Source organism: Marmota monax, unplaced genomic scaffold (assembly GCF_021218885.2).
Source record: "Marmota monax isolate L192 unplaced genomic scaffold, Marmota_monax_Labrador192_F-V1.1 WCK01_AAM20220418_F8-fsc00077, whole genome shotgun sequence".
Taxonomy (NCBI): domain Eukaryota; kingdom Metazoa; phylum Chordata; class Mammalia; order Rodentia; family Sciuridae; genus Marmota; species Marmota monax.
Genome location: NW_026694610.1, coordinates 4,285,517 through 4,305,280, shown reverse-complemented (window position 1 = coordinate 4,305,280; position 19,764 = coordinate 4,285,517). Strand labels below are relative to the sequence as shown.

Genomic DNA, 19,764 nt, shown 5'->3' with positions numbered 1-19,764 from the left:
AAACTATAAACCTGCACATTCAAGTTGTTCAATAAATCCCAAGCATAAGAAGTAAAAAAAATTACTTGAAAGCATATCATAATCCAATTACCTAAAATGTGTGCTAAAATAGTAAATTTTAAAAGCACCCAGAAAAAAATAAGACATATTCCAAGCAGGACAAAAATATGGGTGAAGATAACTTTTTTTGTAAAACAATATAGGCAAAGAAACAATGGAGCAACATATCTGAAGTACTGAAAGAAAAAAAAATAGCAACTATTTTCCTAGAATTCTATAAGGAGCAAAAATAATCTCAAAATCTAATGTGAAGTAAAGATCTTTCTAAGACACATAAAAGCTGAAATAAGGGGGGCGAGGCCGCGACTAGCTTGGCGAAACTCTCCTCCCCTTGGCCCCACCGCGTGGGACGGCGTGAATGCGGTTTTGGAGGGATGTCCGCCTTCTCTGAGGCGGCGCTGGAGAAGAAGCTGTCGGAGTTGAGCAACTCAGCAGCAGAGTGTGCAGACCTTGTCCCTGTGGCTCATCCACCACCGCAAGCACTCTCGGCCCATTGTCACCGTGTGGGAGCGGGAGCTGTGGAAAGCAAAACCCAACAGGAAGCTTACTTTTCTCTACCTAGCCAATGATGTCATTCAGAACAGCAAAAGGAAGGGGCCGGAGTTTACAAAAGATTTTGCACCAGTTATAGTGAAGGCTTTTAAGCATGTTTCAAGTGAAACTGATGAAAGTTGTAAGAAGCACCTTGGAAGAGTGTTATCTATTTGGGAAGAAAGATCTGTATATGAAAATGATGTATTAGAACAACTTAAGCAAGCTCTGTATGGTGATAAGAAGCCTAGGAAGAGAACTTATGAACAAATAAAGGTGGATGAAAATGAAAATTGTTCCTCTCTAGGATCTCCAAGTGAACCACCACAGACTCTAGATCTCGTTAGAGCCTTACAAGATCTAGAAAATGCACCTTCAGGTGATGCAGCAGTTCATCAGAGGATAGCTTCTTTGCCTGTCGAAGTCCAAGAAGTATCCCTGCTAGATAAAATAACAGATAAAGAATCTGGAGAAAGGCTTTCTAAAATGGTAGAGGATGCTTGTATGTTGCTGGCAGATTACAATGGCAGATTGGCGGCAGAAATAGATGATAGGAAGCAACTCACTCGAATGTTAGCAGATTTTCTTCGTTGTCAAAAAGAAGCCCTTGCAGAGAAAGAGCATAAATTGGAAGAATACAAGCGCAAGTTAGCCAGAGTTTCCCTGGTGCGCAAAGAACTCAGGTCCCGGATCCAGAGCCTGCCAGACTTATCTCGATTGCCCAATGTCACTGGCAGCCACATGCACCTGCCCTTTGTGGGGGACATCTACAGTGAAGATTGACGACCAGTTTCTTTCCAGGGCCCAGGACTTTGCAAGACATGGAGACGGGTTAGGTGGATAGTCCTGTAGCGTTATTTTTGTATATTGTTGAGAGAGTGATACTAACAAAAGAAGCGACAAGTAATTTATAAAATTGTTTAAAATGTTGATTTGTTTACTATTTTATTAGTAAGTTAACATGACTTAGTTTAAACAAAGTGATGATCTCTGTGTATTAATAAGCTCACATAGTGATTATTTTCAAACAATCTTTTTGTAAATTTTTTTGATCCAGGGCCTTGTGAGAAAGTCCATGTTTCTATTTCTTCATGTATTTTCAATTGTTTTTCATTATTTTCTTTTTTCAGTATCTAGTCACTGTATACTATCTAATTCCTAAAGGGGAAGAACTAATCAGGAGTTGGTTGAGACTTTATTATGGTATAGTTAGGACTTGATTATAGAAGGGACTAAATATTCCAACTTAATCTTCATCCTTCTCCCCAACCCAAATATCGGTTCTGTGCCTCTCCCTACTTTTGATTCCTTACTCTCTAGAGGTCAGTAATTTAACACTAAACATGGATGCCACTTGTAGGGTCAGATCGAAGTCTAGAGAACTTTTCAGATAGCATTGTAGGAGTTCTATTTCAACTGCCATCATAGACTAAAAAGATTGTGAAATAGGGACTCCTTTGATTATACTGTTTAGAATTTTTTGAATAGATTAATATGAAAATGCTATGAATTTTGAGCCTCTACCAAGAGAACAACTTTGGTTCTGGAACTGATTTCTATTTGTCAAATCAGTCTCCTTTTAACATAATTGATCCCTTTGATAAAAAAGCTATCTATGGGATTAAAAGAAACATGAAATGATACTTTTATTATTCCCTCAGCTGTATAACTTAAAACACAGTAGTATTTTTAGCTCTAATAGTACAAGAACTCGATATTCATTAATGTTCAGTAAAGTAGCCTGGGACATTTTTAATGTTCCCTTCAAGTTTTTGAATGACTGTATATTTGGAAATTAAGAGTGCTACACTACAGGGTAGATCTGGTAAATTTTATATTTGTATATTTACAGATGTAAATACAAAACAAATGTACTTTTACCTTTTATTTCTAACCCTGTGTGTTAGAGCATTTGCATGCTCTCCAGCTTTCTTTTTTTTTTTTTTTTTTTTTTTTTTTTTTTTTTTCAAATACATGACAGCGAAAGGCATCACGATTCTTATTACACATATAGAACACAATTTTTCATATCTCTGTATATAAAGTATGTTCACACCAATTCATGTCTTCATACATCTATTAAAGTCAAAAGTATCAAATTCACTGTTTTATTCTATTTTGTCTTACTTTTTCTGCATCATCAATTGCAGCTTTTACGTTACTCCTTTCTGCCTTCCACACTTTGAGATTTAAATTGCTACTGTTTTAGCAACTTCTCAAGATATATGTCTAATTCATAACTTTTCAGGCTTTCTTATTTTCTCTTTTTTTTTTTTTTTTTTTTAATTTTTTATTGTGGGTTGTTCAAAACATTACAAATTTCTTGACATATCATATTCCACACTTTGATTCTAGTGGGTTATGAACTCCCACCTTCACCCCATACACAGATTGCAGATTCACATCAGTTACACATCCATTGATTTACAAATTGCCATACTAGTGTCTGTTGTGCTCCGCTGCCTTTCCCATCATCCACCCTCCCCCCTCCCCACCTCTCCCCTCCCCTCCCCTCCTCTCTCTCTACCCCCTCCACTGTATAACCCTGAGGGTCTCCTTCCATTACCGTGCAATTTACCTTCTCTCTCCCTTTCCCTCCCACCTCTCATCCCTGTTAAATGTTAATCTTCTTCTCCTGTTCTTCGTCCCTACTCTGTTCTTAGTTACTTTCCTTATATCAAAGAAGACATTTGGCATTTGTTTTTTAGGGATTGGCTAGCTTCACTTAGCATAATCTGCTCTAATGCCATCCATTTCCCTGTAAATTCTATGATTTTGTCATTTTTTAATGCAGAGTAATACTCCATTGTGTATAAATGCCACATTTTTTTTATCCATTCGTCTATTGAAGGGCATCTAGGTTGGTTCCACAGTCTTGCTATTGTGAACTGTGCTGCTATGAACATCGATGTAGCAGTGTCCCTGTAGCATGCTCTTTTTAGGTCTTTAGGGAATAGACCAAGAAGGGGAATAGCTGGGTCAAATGGTGGCTCCATTCCCAGCTTTCCAAGAAATCTCCATACTGCTTTCCAAATTGGCTGCACCAATCTGCAGTCCCACCAGCAATGTACAAGTGTACCCTTTTCCCCACATCCTCGCCAGCACTTGTTGTTGTTTGACTTCCTAATGGCTGCCAATCTTACTGGAGTGAGATGGTATCTTAGGGTGGTTTTGATTTGCATTTCTCTGACAGCTAGAGATGTTGAGCATTTTTTCATGTACTTGTTGATTGACTGTATGTCCTCCTCTGTGAAGTGTCTGTTCAGGTCCTTGGCCCATTTGTTGATTGGGTTGTTTGTTCTCTTATTGTCTAATTTTTTGAGTTCTTTGTATACTCTGGATATTAGGGCTCTATCTGAAGTGTGAGGAGTAAAGATTTGTTCCCAGGATGTAGGCTCCCTATTTACCTCTCTTATTGTTTCTTTTGCTGAGAAAAAACTTCTTAGTTTGAGTAAGTCCCATTTGTTGATTCTAGTTATTAACTTTTGTGCTATGGGTGTCCTATTGAGGAATTTGGAGCCCGACCCCACCGACTGTAGATCGTAGCCAACTTTTTCTTCTATCAGACGGCGCGTCTCTGATTTGATATCAAGTTCCTTGATCCATTTTGAATTCACTTTTGTGCATGGCGAGAGAAAGGGATTCAGTTTCATTTTGTTGCATATGGATTTCCAGTTTTCCCAGCACCATTTGTTGAAGATGCTATCCTTCCTCCATTGCATGCTTTTAGCCCCTTTATCAAATATAAGATAGTTGTAGTTTTGTGGATTGGTTTCTGTGTCCTCTATTCTGTACCATTGGTCCACACGCCTGTTTTGGTACCAGTACCATGCTGTTTTTGTTACTATTGCTCTGTAGTATAGTTTGAAGTCTGGTATCGCTATACCGCCTGATTCACACTTCCTGCTTAGCATTGTTTTTGCTATTCTGGGTCTTTTATTTTTCCATATGAATTTCATGATTGCTTTCTCTATTTCTACAAAAAATGCCATTGGGATTTTGATTGGCATTGCATTAAACCTATAGAGAACTTTTGGTAATATCGCCATTTTGATGATGTTAGTTCTGCCTATCCATGAACAGGGTATATTTTTCCATCTTCTAAGATCTTCTTCTATTTCTCTCTTTAGGGTTCTGTAGTTTTCATTGTATAAGTCTTTCACCTCTTTTGTTAGGTTGATTCCCAAGTATTTTATTTTTTTTGAAGATATTTTGAATGGAGTGGTTGTCCTCATTTCCATTTCAGAGGATTTGTCGCTGATATACAGGAATGCCTTTGATTTATGCGTGTTGATTTTAAATCCTGCCACTTTGCTGAATTCATTTATTAGCTCTAATAGTTTCTTTGTAGAGCCTTTTGGGTCTGCTAGATATAGAATCATATCATCTGCAAATAGTGATAATTTAATTTCTTCTTTTCCTATTTTTATGCCTTTAATTTCTTTCGTCTGTCTAATTGCTCTGGCCAGTGTTTCGAGAACTATGTTGAAGAGAAGTGGAGAGAGAGGGCATCCCTGTCTTGTTCCAGATTTTAGAGGGAATGCCTTCAGTTTTTCTCCATTCAGAATAATGCTAGCCTGAGGCTTAGCATAGATTGCTTTTACAATATTGAGGTATGTTCCTGTTATCCCTAGTTTTTCTAGAGTTTTGAACATAAAGGGATGCTGTACTTTGTCAAATGCTTTTTCCGCATCTATCGAGATGATCATATGGTTCTTATTTTTAAGTCTATTGATGTGGTGAATAACATTTATTGATTTCCGTATATTGAACCAGCCTTGCATCCCAGGGATGAATCCTACTTGATCATGGTGTACAATTTTTTTGATATGTTTTTGTATCCGATTCGCCAGAATTTTATTGAGGATTTTTGCATCTAGGTTCATTAGAGATATTGGTCTGTAGTTTTCTTTCTTTGAAGTGTCTTTGTCTGGTTTAGGTATCAGGGTGATGTTGGCCTCATAGAATGAATTTGGAAGTTCTCCCTCCTTTTCTATTTCCTGAAGTAGCTTGAAAAGTATTGGTATTAGTTCTTCTTTAAAGGTTTTGTAAAATTCTGCTGTATACCCATCCGGACCTGGGCTTTTTTTAGTTGGTAGTCTTTTGATGGTTTCTTCTATCTCCTCAATTGATATTGGTCTGTTTAGGTTTTCTATATCCTCCTGACTCAATCTGGGCAGATCATATGACTTAAGAAATTTATCTATGCCTTCACTATCTTCTAATTTATTGGAGTATAAGGATTCAAAATAGTTTTTGATTATCTTCTGTATTTCTGAAGTGTCTGTTGTGATATTGCCTTTTTCATCCCGTATGCTAGTAATTTGAGTTCTCTCTCTTCTTCTCTTCACTAGCATCGCTAAGGGTCTGTCGATTTTGTTTATTTTTTCAAAGAACCAACTTTTAGTTTTGTCAATTTTTTCAATTGTTTCTTTTGTTTCGATTTCATTAATTTCAGCTCTGATTTTAATTATTTCTTGCCTTCTACTTCTTTTGCTGTTGTTTTGCTCTTCTTTTTCAAGGATTTTGAGATGAAGTATGAGATCATTTATTTGTTGGTTTTTTCTTTTTTTAAGGAATGAACTCCAAGCAATGAATTTTCCTCTTAGAACTGCTTTCAATGTGTCCCATAGATTCCGATATGTTGTGTCTGTGTTTTCATTTATCTCTAAGAATTTTTTAATTTCCTCCTTGATGTCTTCTATAACCCATTGATCATTCAGTAACCTATTGTTCATTCTCCAATTGATGTATGCTTTTTCCTTCCTTCTTTTATCGTTGATTTTCAGTTTCATTCCATTATGATCAGATAAGATGCATGGTAATATCTCTACTCCTTTATATTGTCTAAGAGTTGCCCTGTGACATAATATATGATCTATTTTTGAGAAGGATCCATGTGCTGCTGAGAAAAAAGTGTAACTGCTTGATGTTGGGTGGTATACTCTATATATGTCAATTAGGTCTAGGTTATTAATAGTGTTATTGAGTTCTATAGTTTCCTTATTCAACTTTTGTTTGGAAGATCTGTCCAGTGGCGAGAGAGGTGTGTTGAAGTCTCCCATGATTATGGTGTGGTGGTCTATTAGACTCTTGAACTTGAGAAGAGTTTGTTTGACGAACATAGCTGCACCATTGTTTGGGGCATAAATATTTATGATTGTTATGTCTTGTTGGTGTATGGTTCCCTTAAGCAGTATGTAGTGTCCCTCTTTATCTCTTTTGATTAACTTTGGCTTGAAATCTATTTTATTTGATATGAGTATGGACACGCCTGCTTGTTTCCGAAGTCCATATGAGTGATATGATTTTTCCCAACCTTTCACCTTCAGCCTATGTATGTCTTTTCCTATCAAATGTGTCTCCTGTAGGCAGCATATTGTTGGGTCTTGTTTTGTGATCCATTCTACTAGCCTGTGTCTTTTAATTGGTGAGTTTAAGCCATTAACATTTAGGGTTATTATTGAGATATGGGTTGTTCTTCCAGCCATATTTGTTTATTTCTGTTACTAAACATTGTTTGTTTTCCTCTTTGATTGTTTCCCCCCCCCCTTTACTGTCCTACCTCCCACTGTTGGTTTTCATTGTTATTTTCCATTTCCTCTTCCTGTAATACTTTGGCTAGGATGTTTTGAAGAGATGGTTTTCTAGCTGCGAATTCTTTAAACTTTTGTTTATCGTGGAAGGTTTTAATTTCATTCTCCATCCTGAAGCTTAATTTCGCTGGATACACAATTCTTGGTTGGAACCCATTATCTTTCAGTGTTTGAAATATGTTATTCCAGGATCTTCTAGCTTTCAGAGTCTGTGTTGAAAGATCAGCTGTTATCCTGATTGGCTTGCCCCTAAATGTAATCTGCTTCCTTTCTCTTGTAGCTTTTAAAATTCTCTCCTTATTCTGTATGTTGGGCATCTTCATTATAATGTGTCTAGGTGTGGATCTCTTATGATTTTGCACATTCGGCGTCCTGTAGGCTTCTAGGATTTGGGATTCTGTCTCATTCTTCAAGTCTGGGAAGTTTTCTTGTATTATTTCATTGAATAGACTGCTCATTCCTTTGGTTTGGAGCTCTGTACCTTCCTGTATCCCAATGACTCTTAAGTTTGGTCTCTTAATGTTATCCCATATTTCTTGGATGTTCTGCTCATGGTTTCTTAACAGTCTTGCTGAGCTGTCTATGTTCTTTTCCAGTTGAAATACTTTGTCTTCATTGTCTGATGTTCTATCTTCTAAGTGTTCTACTCTGTTGGTAGTATTCTCCATTGAGTTTTTAAGTTGGTTTATTGCTTCCTGCATTTCTAGGATTTCTGATTGCTTGTTTTTTATAACCTCTATCTCCCTGTATAGTTGATCCTTTGCTTCCTGGATTTGTTTGCGTAATTCGTTGTCGAAGTGATCTTTCATTGTCTGATTTTGCTGTTTAATGTCTTCCTTGATACTCCAGATCATCTGAAGCATGTATATCCTGAATTCTTTATCTGACATTCCATCTGCTGCAGCTGTTACCTCTTCTAAAGTTGCGTTGACCTGCATTGCTTGTGGTCCTTTCTTTCCTTGTCTTTTCATACTGCTTGCGTATCTTTCCTGCAGGTGCGGGCGGCGGCTCTGCTCTCTCCTTATTCCAATTGGGGTGTCGTGGCTACCACGCCGGCAGGTCACTGGGCCTGTTCTGGGAGCTGGTGGCGGCTCTGTTCTGCCCCTACTCCAATTGGGGTGACGTGTCTGTCGTACCAGCAGGCCACTGGGCCTGTCCTGCTGGTCGGTCGCAGATCTGCCCACCTTTCGGGCACGAGTGGAGGCTCTGCTTTGCCCCTACTCCAATTGGGGTGTCGTGACTACCCCGCCTGCAGGATGCTGGGTCTGTTCCTGGCAAGGGAGGCGACTCTGCTCTGTCACTACTCCAATTAGGGTGGTGTTTGTACCCCGCCGGCAGGCTCCTGGGCCTGATCCGCCGGTCTGTTGTAGGTCTGCCTACCTTGAAGGCGCGGGCGGCGGATCTGCCCTGCCCCTCCTACCACGCCTGCGGACCCCTGGGCCTGATCTGCAGGTTGATCACTGGTCTGCTCACCCTGCGGGCACGGGTGGTGGTTCCGCTCCACCCCCACTCCAATTGGGGTCACGTGACCACCACACCGGCAGGGCCTGATCCGGGCGTGGGATAAGGATCTGCTCTGCCCCTACTCGAGTTGGGGTGACGTGTGTACCACACTGGCAGGCCACTGGGCCTGACCCGCCAGGCTGTCACAGGTCTGTTTACCTTGCAAGCGCGAAGGGCGGCTCTGCCCTGCCCCTCCTACCACGCCCATGTACTACTGGGTCGTGGGTCTGCCCACCTGGCGGGTGTGGGTGGCGGCTCCGCTCCGCCCCCTCTCCAATTGGGGTCACGCGGTCACCACGCTGGCGAGCCGCTGGGCCTGCTCCGGGGGCTGGCGGCGGCCCGGCACCTTCCCTCTGGCTCGAGTACAAATTGAGGAGACTCGGGTGACTGAGCCTCACCCCCCTTACCAGGAGACCAACTGCTTATGTCACCGCTGGTATTGATGAAGATCTCTCCTCCACCGCTTTCTGCTGACATCAGATCTCTGCCATGTTGGTATCCTATGCGAATGGCAGCATTTCGTTCCCCTTGCCAGGCAACCCAAGCAATGGGTGAGTCCTGACCTGCCCTCAGCAGGACCCGGACCGAGACGCAGTTTCCGCGGGCTCCTAGCCCCGGTCCAGGGAAGTTCCGGGAGCCGGAACTCGGCCGCTCCGTGCTCGGTGTAAGCTCCTATAAGTGTAGGCTCCAAGAAGCAGCCCCCGCGGGCTCAGTTCCGGGAGCCGGAATTCGGCCGCTTAGTGTTTGGTGTATGCTCTGATAGGAGCAGGGTCCAAGAAGCAGCCTCCGCAGGCTCCGCAGCCCTGAGCCAGGGCGGTTCCGGGACGGTTCCGGGAGCCGGAACTCGACTTTTTTTTTTTTTTTTTTTTTTTTTTAATTTTTTATTGTGGGTTGTTCAAAACATTACAAATTTCTTGACATATCATATTCCACACTTTGATTCAAGTGGGTTATGAACTCCCACCTTCACCCCATACACAGCTTGCAGAATCACATCGGTTACACATCCATTGATTTACAAATTGCCATACTAGTGTCTGTTGTGCTCCGCTGCCTTTCCCATCCTCCACCCTCCCCCCTCCCCATCTCTCAACTTAGTATAAACATTTTTCTCATCCATTGCTTTACATTAGACATTTCTCATTGTAGGCAAATTCAAAGTAGATAGTCAATAAAACATCTTTTAAATCCCACAAGCCAATTATGTCTCACTATTCTAAATGGCTTCACTTTGTTTCTCAGTATTAGAGATTATAGTTAAAATTAGTTCACATGTGAAAGAGAAGGCAAAATTTAGTTTTGATAGACTGTAGTTCTGGAAAGAGTGATTTTTACAATTTGACCTATTTCTAAAGCAGATGCATATAAAATAGTCCCATCCATAAATGTCTTACATTCCAAAGTGTTTTAGACAACTTTGGTAGTTAGGACCCATTTTCTCACAGAAACAGTAGTAGTTAGGTTCCCTATGCACATTACTATTGAAAGCTCACCTGGGAACCTAATCCACTTAACCATGAATGTACTTAACTTGTAATATGGTTAATAAATTACTAATCATAGATCCTGACCAGCATTTGTAATAACATCACTCTAAGCAAGGAAATGGTGTGCGGCAGCCAGAACCGCACATTGGGGTATCTGCCTGTGCTGTGTACCTCTGTCCCTAGGTATAGGAAATAGAAGAAAAGAGCAAAGGGGGAGAGGTAACAAATGTACAATTACAAAACCTGGTTATACCTGCTGTGAAAGTATACCAAGTAATTTAGATTTTTTGTTGTTATTAATGTGAAAGCAAGAACTTGTATGTTAACTTATTTTCAATATCTTGACCTTATTTATGATCTGCTAAAGTGGTGATTTATCCATTCAGAATATATATTTTTTCCATTTAAAACTAATTTATAAACTGTGTACTCCTGGAAAGATTTGAAATCTTTTAGAAGTTTGTTGGAATATTTTCACCATTTAAGACAGACTTCTAACTTAGATACTGATTTTGATGCCAGTATCTGCTCTAAATATTTATGATAAAAATGCATTATTTTTTTAAAGAGCTTGATGAGATTTGTGATAAGTGATAGTACTCAAGAACCTGAATCCCACCCCTTGACCAGTCCTCCACAAACCTCAGTTAGTTGTTGGTTAGTCCACTAACTGAACACATACAATAGTCTGCTTTAGTCATGTTTTCCGCCTTATGATAGTTAACATGGTAAGCCTTAGCAGTGAATAGTCTTCCTTCCTAAAAAGAAGGCTAAATTTTTTCAAGAAATGGGGTTAGGTGGGATACTGTAATACCAAATTGTAAATCATGAGCATTTTCTTCACTGTGTACCTGAGGCAAATCATGCATCTGAGTGCAGTTTGGCCTGGCCCCTCAAGAGAAAAGCATGTCACCATACTTGCAGTAGGGGTACTGTGGTTTGAATGGATACCATCACTCTTTTCTCCACAAACAGTGCAGAGAGTTGCTGGAGTGGCAGTCTGAACAGATTCCCTGGCACTCCCTCTGCTCCTTCCATCACAGTAAGTAAAAGTCCATAGGGGAGAACCTGGAGTCTGAGAAAGTCAGTTGTGCTCAACAGCCACCCTCCCTTAAGGAAAACCATTCCAAATGCAACTTTTTTGGTACCTCTTTCACATGCACTCCGAATCAGGGTTTTTCTATAAGAAATCCTTCAGAATCAGCAAAAGCTGGGGTGACCCAGTCATCTTGATTTGCAAAATTAAAAGAACAAACTTAGGTTGAAAGTTTTCACTGTAGATGAGCAACTCATCTTTTGCAGTATAGTTACTGAACTGGTTCTGAGAACTCTTTTTTTTTTTTAAATATTTTTTTTAAAGAGAGAGTGAGAGACAGACAGAGAGGGAGAGAGAATTTTTTTAAATATTATTTTTTAGTTTTCAGCGGACACAACATCTTTGTTTGTATGTGGTGCTGAGGATCGAACCCGGGCCGCACGCATGCCAGGCGAGCGCGCTACTGCTTGAGCCACATCCCCAACCCCTCTGAGAACTCTTTAGAGAGAAAGAAAAAAAAAAAACCCTCAAAAGTACAAATTAACTTATTTTAGGGAAAGATAAAAGGTCCTTTCTGAATTTTCCATTCTAAAAATTTACATAATATGAAATAACATAAAGTTACTAAACTGCTTTGTATTCTATTAAGAAATAGCTCCTAAAGATGTAGTCTTGTTTCATAGCTGTTGCACTATATCAAAGCTTTTCAAAGTGTAAACCCAGTTCTTCTCTGTATAGAAAGGGAACATTGTGTTACTTGATGAGTTTATTTATACAGAGCATTTGTTGCCAACTATAATTCCAGCCATCCACATGAGTCTGTTCTGAGGTGGCAGTAGCACATGGGAAGATGAACTCTCCCCGTTTGTTTACCCCTTTTCTTTGGCTGTATCTGATTACAGTATAAGATGTTCTTAATAAAGTTTTATGTTCTTTTCAAAAAAAAAAAAAGCTGAAATAATTTAAACAAATAAATTCACATGTAAATTGTTAATTGATTTTTATATGAAGTGCAAAATCAACTCGAGGAAAATAACAAATGGTGCTGAAACAGTTGAATAACATTATGAATAAATTTAACCTTTACTCTGGGCTTATACCATATACAAAAGTTAACTTGCAAGATATCTTACGTTTCTTTTTATGAAAAGTTTAAGATCTAAATGTATAAAACTTTACAAGAAAACTTAGGAAAAATTCTTAGTAAATTTGGGTTTGTCAAAGATTTCTAAAATATATCTTACCATAAAGTACAAACTCAAAAAGAAAAAAAAATCAACTAATAGAAATTCATCAAAATTTAAAGCTTTGCTCTTTAAAAGACCCTACTATGAAAATTAAAAGATGAGCAAATAAATAGAAGAGAATATTTGCAAAGCATATTTCTGACAGATGACTTGTATCTTGAATATGTAAAAAGACGTCTTACAATTCAATAATAAAAAGATAAGCAGCCAAAAAAAAAAAAAAAGATAAACAACCAATTAAAATGGGCAACATCTTTGAATGGACACTTCACCAAAAAAAAAAAAAAAAAGATAACGTGGGTGGTTAACAAGCACATGAAAAGTTTATTAGTATCAGAAGTCATAAAGAAAATTAAAACTATAATGAGATATCTCTCTATGGTAGAATCATTAAAATTAAAAAGACTCATTGCCAAGTACTGAAGTGTTGGTATGGAGAAACTGGAACTCTTACACACTGCTATAACATAATGCCATAAGTCGAGATGCATATAAATAACAGAAATTTGTATTTCACAATTCTGGAAGCTGGGAAGTCCAAGGATCAAAGCACTGGCTGGTTTGGTATGTGGTGGGGGCCTGTTTTCTGGTTCTAAAAGCTATCTTCACACAGTTCCCTCACATAGCCAGAAGGGATGATGGAACTCTCTGGGGCTTGTCATTCAATTCCTGAGGATGGAGCATCCGTAAGCCTCCTCATTCTAAAACCATCACCTTAAGAGTCACGATTTTAACATGTACATTTTGGTAGGAAACAAACAATCATATCCTATCAACTATTTTTGAAAACAGCTTTCCAGTTTCTTAAAACCATATGCCCTAATCATTTCGCTCTTTGGTATTTTCCCAACAGAGATAAAGTGTGTGTGTGTCCATACAAAGATCTGTATGTGAATGTTCATAGTAGTTTTTCACTTATAATAGCCCCAAACTGGCAACAATCCACATATATCATGGATAAACAAATTGTTAATCTGTGGATAAACAAGTTGTGGTGTATCTATACTGTGGAATTACATTCAGCAAAAGAAAGGAGAAAATACATTTGTCAACATGAAGCCAGATATCTGCTCCACTGATTAAAAAAATAGATACACCCTGCCTGATTTAATTTACAGAAAAATTTTGGAAAAGAAATGAATCTATAGTGACAGAAGACAAATCAGTATGAGTGAGTCAGAAAGAAGGATATATTACAGAGAGATAAGAAGAAACTTCTGGGTAGGGTGGAGTCGTATTTTCAGCACGTGCACTTTAGTGCGTACCAATTATACCAACTTTGAACACATTATAGAATCTAGAGAGTAGTCTATCTTTGTAAATGGCACTGTTGTCCCAATTGATGAAAAGATCTACAGCTAGTCTCTGGTTTTAGATTTTATTGACTGCCTGACTCCAACCACATCATTAGACATATCCTGCTGATGGAACATCATTGTATTTCCTGAGGCGAAGCCTTTATGCTAGCGCCTAGAAAGATTCCTGGAGCCTACAGAACAAATTGTATGATTCTTTTGTTGCTGTTTAGAAGTGTGCGTGACAGAATTTGGTATGAAGTATGCTTTCTTTGAAACCTGGGAAAGAGGTGGTAAAGAGGGAACCGACGTCATCCCTTACTCACTTATAACAATGTACGACCATTGATTTTTATCCCAAAGAACTTAAAATGTATACATGAAAAGCCAGCTGGAGTTTGCAAGGATGGAAATGGAAGAGCATAAGGGCTGACATTCAAAAGCAATTTTCAATGCCTTTATAACTGTTAGGGATTTCATAACTGTGTGGGAAAACTGTCCTTGCTCTCTGATCATGAGTAAGGAAAGAAAAGACCAGAAATGTCATTCTTGATGAATATGAGGTAACTGTGAGAAACGAGGCCTGGATGTTCTCATCCCATTCATGACTGAGTCACAAGCAAGCCTAGAAGTTAAAAAGGAGTTAGGGTTACTTTTTTCATCCTCAAAAGACAACAGAGGATCTGGGGCAATGGTTTTTAACCTCAACTTCCCATTAGAACGACCTGCAGAACTTTGCAAAAATAACATCTGGATCTTAGTTGAGACATACTAAATTGGAATTCCTAGGAAAAGGAACCCAGGGATTGGAATGTTTTAAGGAGACAATGAATGTTTCAAGAGTGTATTCTGTGTTAGAATAACCAACTGGAAATTTGTTTTGTTTCTCACAGACATTCATAACCTTAGATGGAAAAAAAGTAGCCAGTCCTTGTTCTGTACCCCCCCCCATTCCTCCTATCCTTGTTGTCTTTTTGTTGAACTTTCTTTAAAAGGAATAATAACTAGCAACTTCTTCTCTTCACCCCCTTCTTCCTCCTTTCCCTCCCCTGACCCAACGATGTTCCTCAATGTGTTTTAGAGTGGGATCTGGGGAAAACAACTTTGCGTTAGAACAGTGATCCTCAAACTTCAATATATCAAAATTGCCTGGTGGTCTTGCTAAACCCTAGATTGCTGGGTCTCAGCCCAAGTTTCAGACTTAGCAGTTATCAGGTATGGTCAGACAATGTGCTTGTCTAACAATCTCCTTGGTGGTGTTGATGCTGTCTGTTGGGAGGATATTGGGAGAACCACTATTTTAGAGGGCTTGCCATGATTAGGTTGAGTTAACAGTGGAAGAGAGTTGAAAGAAAGAAAGAAAGAAAGAAAGAAAGAAAGAAAGAAAGAAAGAAAGAAAGAAAGAAAGAAAGAAAGAAAAAGTGTTTAACACCAGAAGGTCCTGAACCTCTAAGATGGTGACAGAAGATGGGTTGGAGGTTTCAGCAGGGTCCAAGGTTCAAAACATCCCTGAGTGAGGATGATTGCACAGTACAAGGAAGAGAAGTATCCTATCTTCTCTTGACCACATGAGTTCTAGGGCATGACCAAATAGGCAATCACCGAAATTGACTTGTCTTGATGTCTCTTCAGTTTAGTCAGGGGAGTCGTAAACCAGGCTTAATTCGAGTTAGGAAAAATCAGTTAAATTAATTTTTGTTTTGCCCTCAGAATACTGTGAAATAATGCAGACATGTTCTCATATCTTCTGCTGAAACAACTCCCCACTTTCTCTTTAACTGGGAAGCCCCTGGAGCCAAGGTAAGGTCCAGGGAATGAGTGCCTTCTGTACATCAGGAATGACAGTCATCTTGTTGGGAGTGTACAACTTGGAAAGAACTGCAAAAGACTTGGAAAGAGAGTTTCCAGATGACTGCAGGGTATTCTAACTGGAAATGGCTTTCTTATTGTTAAACGGATGTTAGTGGTTAGGAAAGAATTAGAACTAATGACTCATTCATGGGTTAAAGCTGCATATGATTTTCCAGGCACTGTGTCAAGAGCTTGGGATACAAAGATGGATTATGCATCACTACAATTCTCAAGCCTTATTCAGTTGCAAGGATGGGGAGTTGTTTATTATTGTGTTTAAGACAGTAAAAAGCTCTATAGTAAATGTTCATACAAAATCCTATGGAAATACAGAGTGATTAATTGATAACACTGGGAATTAAATATCCTTCAAAGATAAAATAATAACCATGTTGAATCTTCAAGAAAACTAATAGTTTAGACAACAGGGATGAGAGGGAAATGTTCATCTGAGCAAAGAGAACGTGATGGACTAAAAGAGAGAGATTGCTTCAGTCATGGGGACTAACTAGTGGGCTAGTGTTGGGGTTGTTATGGTTGGTGGGAAGGGGGTGACAAGAGAGTTCAATAGAAGGTTGGGCCATATTGATAAAATTCCATATTTGTCTTCAGCTGGTATGAGCAAGTATAACAAGGTTTTGAAAAATATTTATATGCCTCCATACATACTGGCTAACCTCTTCCTTAAGCCCCTTGAGTAACCCTGTCCCCTGCTGTTCTGGTCCTCTCTTAAGGCTCCCTCCACCCATATACCTGTGATCCAGCAACCAGAAGATTAATAACTAACATAGCAGGGGCTCTCCATACAACTCTCTGCTCCTGTCTTTAATATTTCCCTACTTCTTTTTTGAATGTAATTTATTGACCTTCCTCCACTAATTTGTAAGAAGTTTATATCATTAAGGTTTAAACTTTCTTTTTTAAAAAATATGCAAATACAGCTCCAAATTTCCCTCCAAGCACTGCTTTGATTGCATCCCACAAATTTTGACTTGTCATATTTTTATTATGATTTAGTTCAAATTTTATTTTCTAATTTCATTTGTTAATTCTTCTTCAACTCATGGATTGCTCAACACACGTTGCTTAACTTTAAACCCTTTGGGAACTTTGAGTTATCATTCTTTTATTGATTTCTAGTTTAGTTGAACTGTGTGCAGAGTACATGTACTCTAGGGTTTCAATCCTTTGAAATTTGTTGAAACTTGATTTTGGCCCGACATGCTGTCCCTTTGGTGGATGTTCTACATATACTTGAAGGAATTGTGTGTTTTCTGGTTGCTGAGAATAGAGCGTCAGACTTAGCAATACAATGAGTTCCTTCTGGAGTTTTGACTAAAACCCTGGATTAATTACTTATGCCCTTCCACCTTCCTAGGTTGGAATTTCAAATTTTCCTGCCCCAGCACTGTGAAGCTGTTGAAATATCTGTTTACCCAATTATTCCTTCAAATTCTGCTTTTTGCTGGCTATTATGACACACTGCCCTTCTGTGTTGGTAGCCTTAAGGTTGGTTCCCAATGTTCCCTGCCACCCAGCAATCAGAATCGTATGCGTCCTCACCTCTTTTTGAGTGTAAGATGAATGTATTCACATTCTATGAAAGAATAAAATGTAAAAGAGGAGAGGATCATTTTGTAATCTATTCTTTAACTGACAGTAATTATATATACTTATGGGGTTCAACATGACATTTCAATACATGTATATAATGGATAATGATCAGATTAGGGTGATTGCCATATCCATCGCCTCAGATGTTTATTATTTCTTCATTCCAGGAATATTCAAAATCTTCTCTACTAGCTATTTTTAAATACAAAATGAGTAGTTAATCATGGTTATCCTTCTGTGCTATAGGACATTAGAAGTCATTCCTCTTATCCAACTGTACCCCCTATGTCCATCAACCACGCTCTCTCCACATAACTTCCATTCTGAACACTCTCTCTCACTCAGATTTTCCACACCTTGGTGGAAATCAGTTGCATGGTGTGAGGTAGTCCTGTAGAGAATCCCTCATGGTACTGAAAGATCAAGATCTGCAGCAACTATGTGGGTCACCTTAGGGAAATGGAGATTAAATAAATAGACTAAAGATTTTTTGTTTGTTTTCTTGGGTTTTTTATTTTTTGTGTATGTGTTTTTAAACATACTAATAGAACTTACAAACATAATTGGTTGGATTGTATTGGTTATAAAGGCAAATGAGAAATAAAGAATTATTCTTGAGTTTTTAGCTTGAACACTTAAGTGAGTAGTAATGCCATTGACTGATACTGAGAAAACTAAAGAGAAATCAGCAACCATATAGATATGTTAATAGTGGTGGAATAGATGGTAGGAGTTCTGAGGCCAAAGACATAGAAAGACAGATTTGGGATAATAAACACATCAATTATGCTGGTTTGTGAGCATTAGGTGAGCTGGTGCAAATAAATCTCTTTATGCAGTACATAATCCTTTCTATAGGAAGTAGAATTGTGTCCTCCAAAAAGATACGTTTATATCCTACCACGTGGTACTTGTAAATGTGACCTTATTTGAAAATAGAATCTTCACAGATGTAATTAGTTAAGATGAGGTAAAACTGGACTAGGGTAGCACCTAATCCAATGGCTTGTACCTTCCAAGAAGAGAAAACAGAAACATAGACACATGCACAGGGGTGAGAATGCCCTCTGAGACAGAGACAGAGGTTGGAGTGATATAGCTACAGACCTAGGCCAAGGATGGTCACAGACCCACCAGAAGCTAGGAGAGAGGCTGGGGATACATTCTCCCCAGAGCCTACAGAAGAAACCAACCCTGCCAACATCTTTATTTCTGACTTCTTGGCTCTAGAACTCTGAGAATGAACTTTTATTGTTTTAACCCACATGAAAATGGTTGTCATTGTTTCCATTATTATTCATATGTAATCATTGTTGTTGTTTTTGTTATATGTCCAAACACCTAATACTTTACTTTGTCTGTAGTAGGAATTCAGTTCACAATTATGGTAGAATAATGAACTTCTGTTCCTCCCCTTCCCTCACTGTGTGTTAGCATCCACATATCAGAGAGAACATTCAGCCTTTGGTTTTGGGGGACTGGATTTTTTTTTTTACTTAGCATGATAGTCTTCAGTTCCATCCATTTACTGGCAAATGCCATAATTTTATTCTTTTTTATGACTGAGTAATATTCCATTGTGTATATATGCTACATTTTCTTTATCCATTCACCTATTGAAGGGCATCTAGGTTGGTTTCATTGTTTAGCTATTGTGAATTGAGCTGCTATAAACATTGATGTGTCCGCATGAATATATCATGCTCATTTTAAGTCCTTTGGGTATATGCGGGGTGGTGGGGGTGGATCAAATGGTGGTTCCATTCCAAGTTTTCTGAGGAGTCTTCATACTGCTTTCCAGAGTGGTTGTACCAATTTGCATACCAAAATCTTTCTTTTATGAGTCTTGCCACCACACTAAATTTCCATTGCTACCTAGGATCAAGTCATATTTCAAACCACCCTTTCTCTTCCTTTTGACCCCTTCAGCCCATCACCATGTTCTGGTGATTCTGCCCTCCATGTAACCCCAGTGAGGACAGCTCTCCATCCTGGCAGTTACCACCGTTAGGCTGCCACCGTCTCCCACGGCCTGGCAGCCTTTCTCCAGGCTCCCAGTGCACACATCATTGTTGGCTTACAATCTTTCACCATTCAGCAATCAGTGTCAGCTTTACAAAGTATAAATTGGATTGCGTAATCTCCCTGCTATCTTAATTTGAACTGCCCCCAAATCAGATTCAGAACCCAAATATTCAGGTGAAAGTAGTTTATTTGGGGGAACACAGGAAGTAAATAGGGAAGTAAGATAGGTAAGGGAAGAAATTCAATAAAGGGTCTATTGTCAAGTAACTCTGCCAACTGAGGCTTCATCCTCAACTCTGGGAAATAGATTACAGGTGCATCTGAATTACTCTGCCAAAGGGGCAAGGAATCTGGGGTATTTATGCATCAACTTTCATCAGATTGCCTGTTACCCCACCCCCCAGGTAGAAGTAGGAACTTGAATTCCTTCCTCCTATAGGCTGCCTCACAGGAACACAAAGCATGCTCTACCTGACACAGAAAGGCCTTGGGGGAAAGAGTCCTTAGGGCTAGTACTTG

General features: G+C 39.0%; 1 pseudogene; it reads left to right on the top strand.

Annotated features, from left to right (window-relative positions):
* Positions 1–434: 434 nt before the first annotated feature.
* Positions 435–1,690, top strand: LOC124077784 (regulation of nuclear pre-mRNA domain-containing protein 1A-like; annotated as a pseudogene).
* Positions 1,691–19,764: the final 18,074 nt, after the last annotated feature.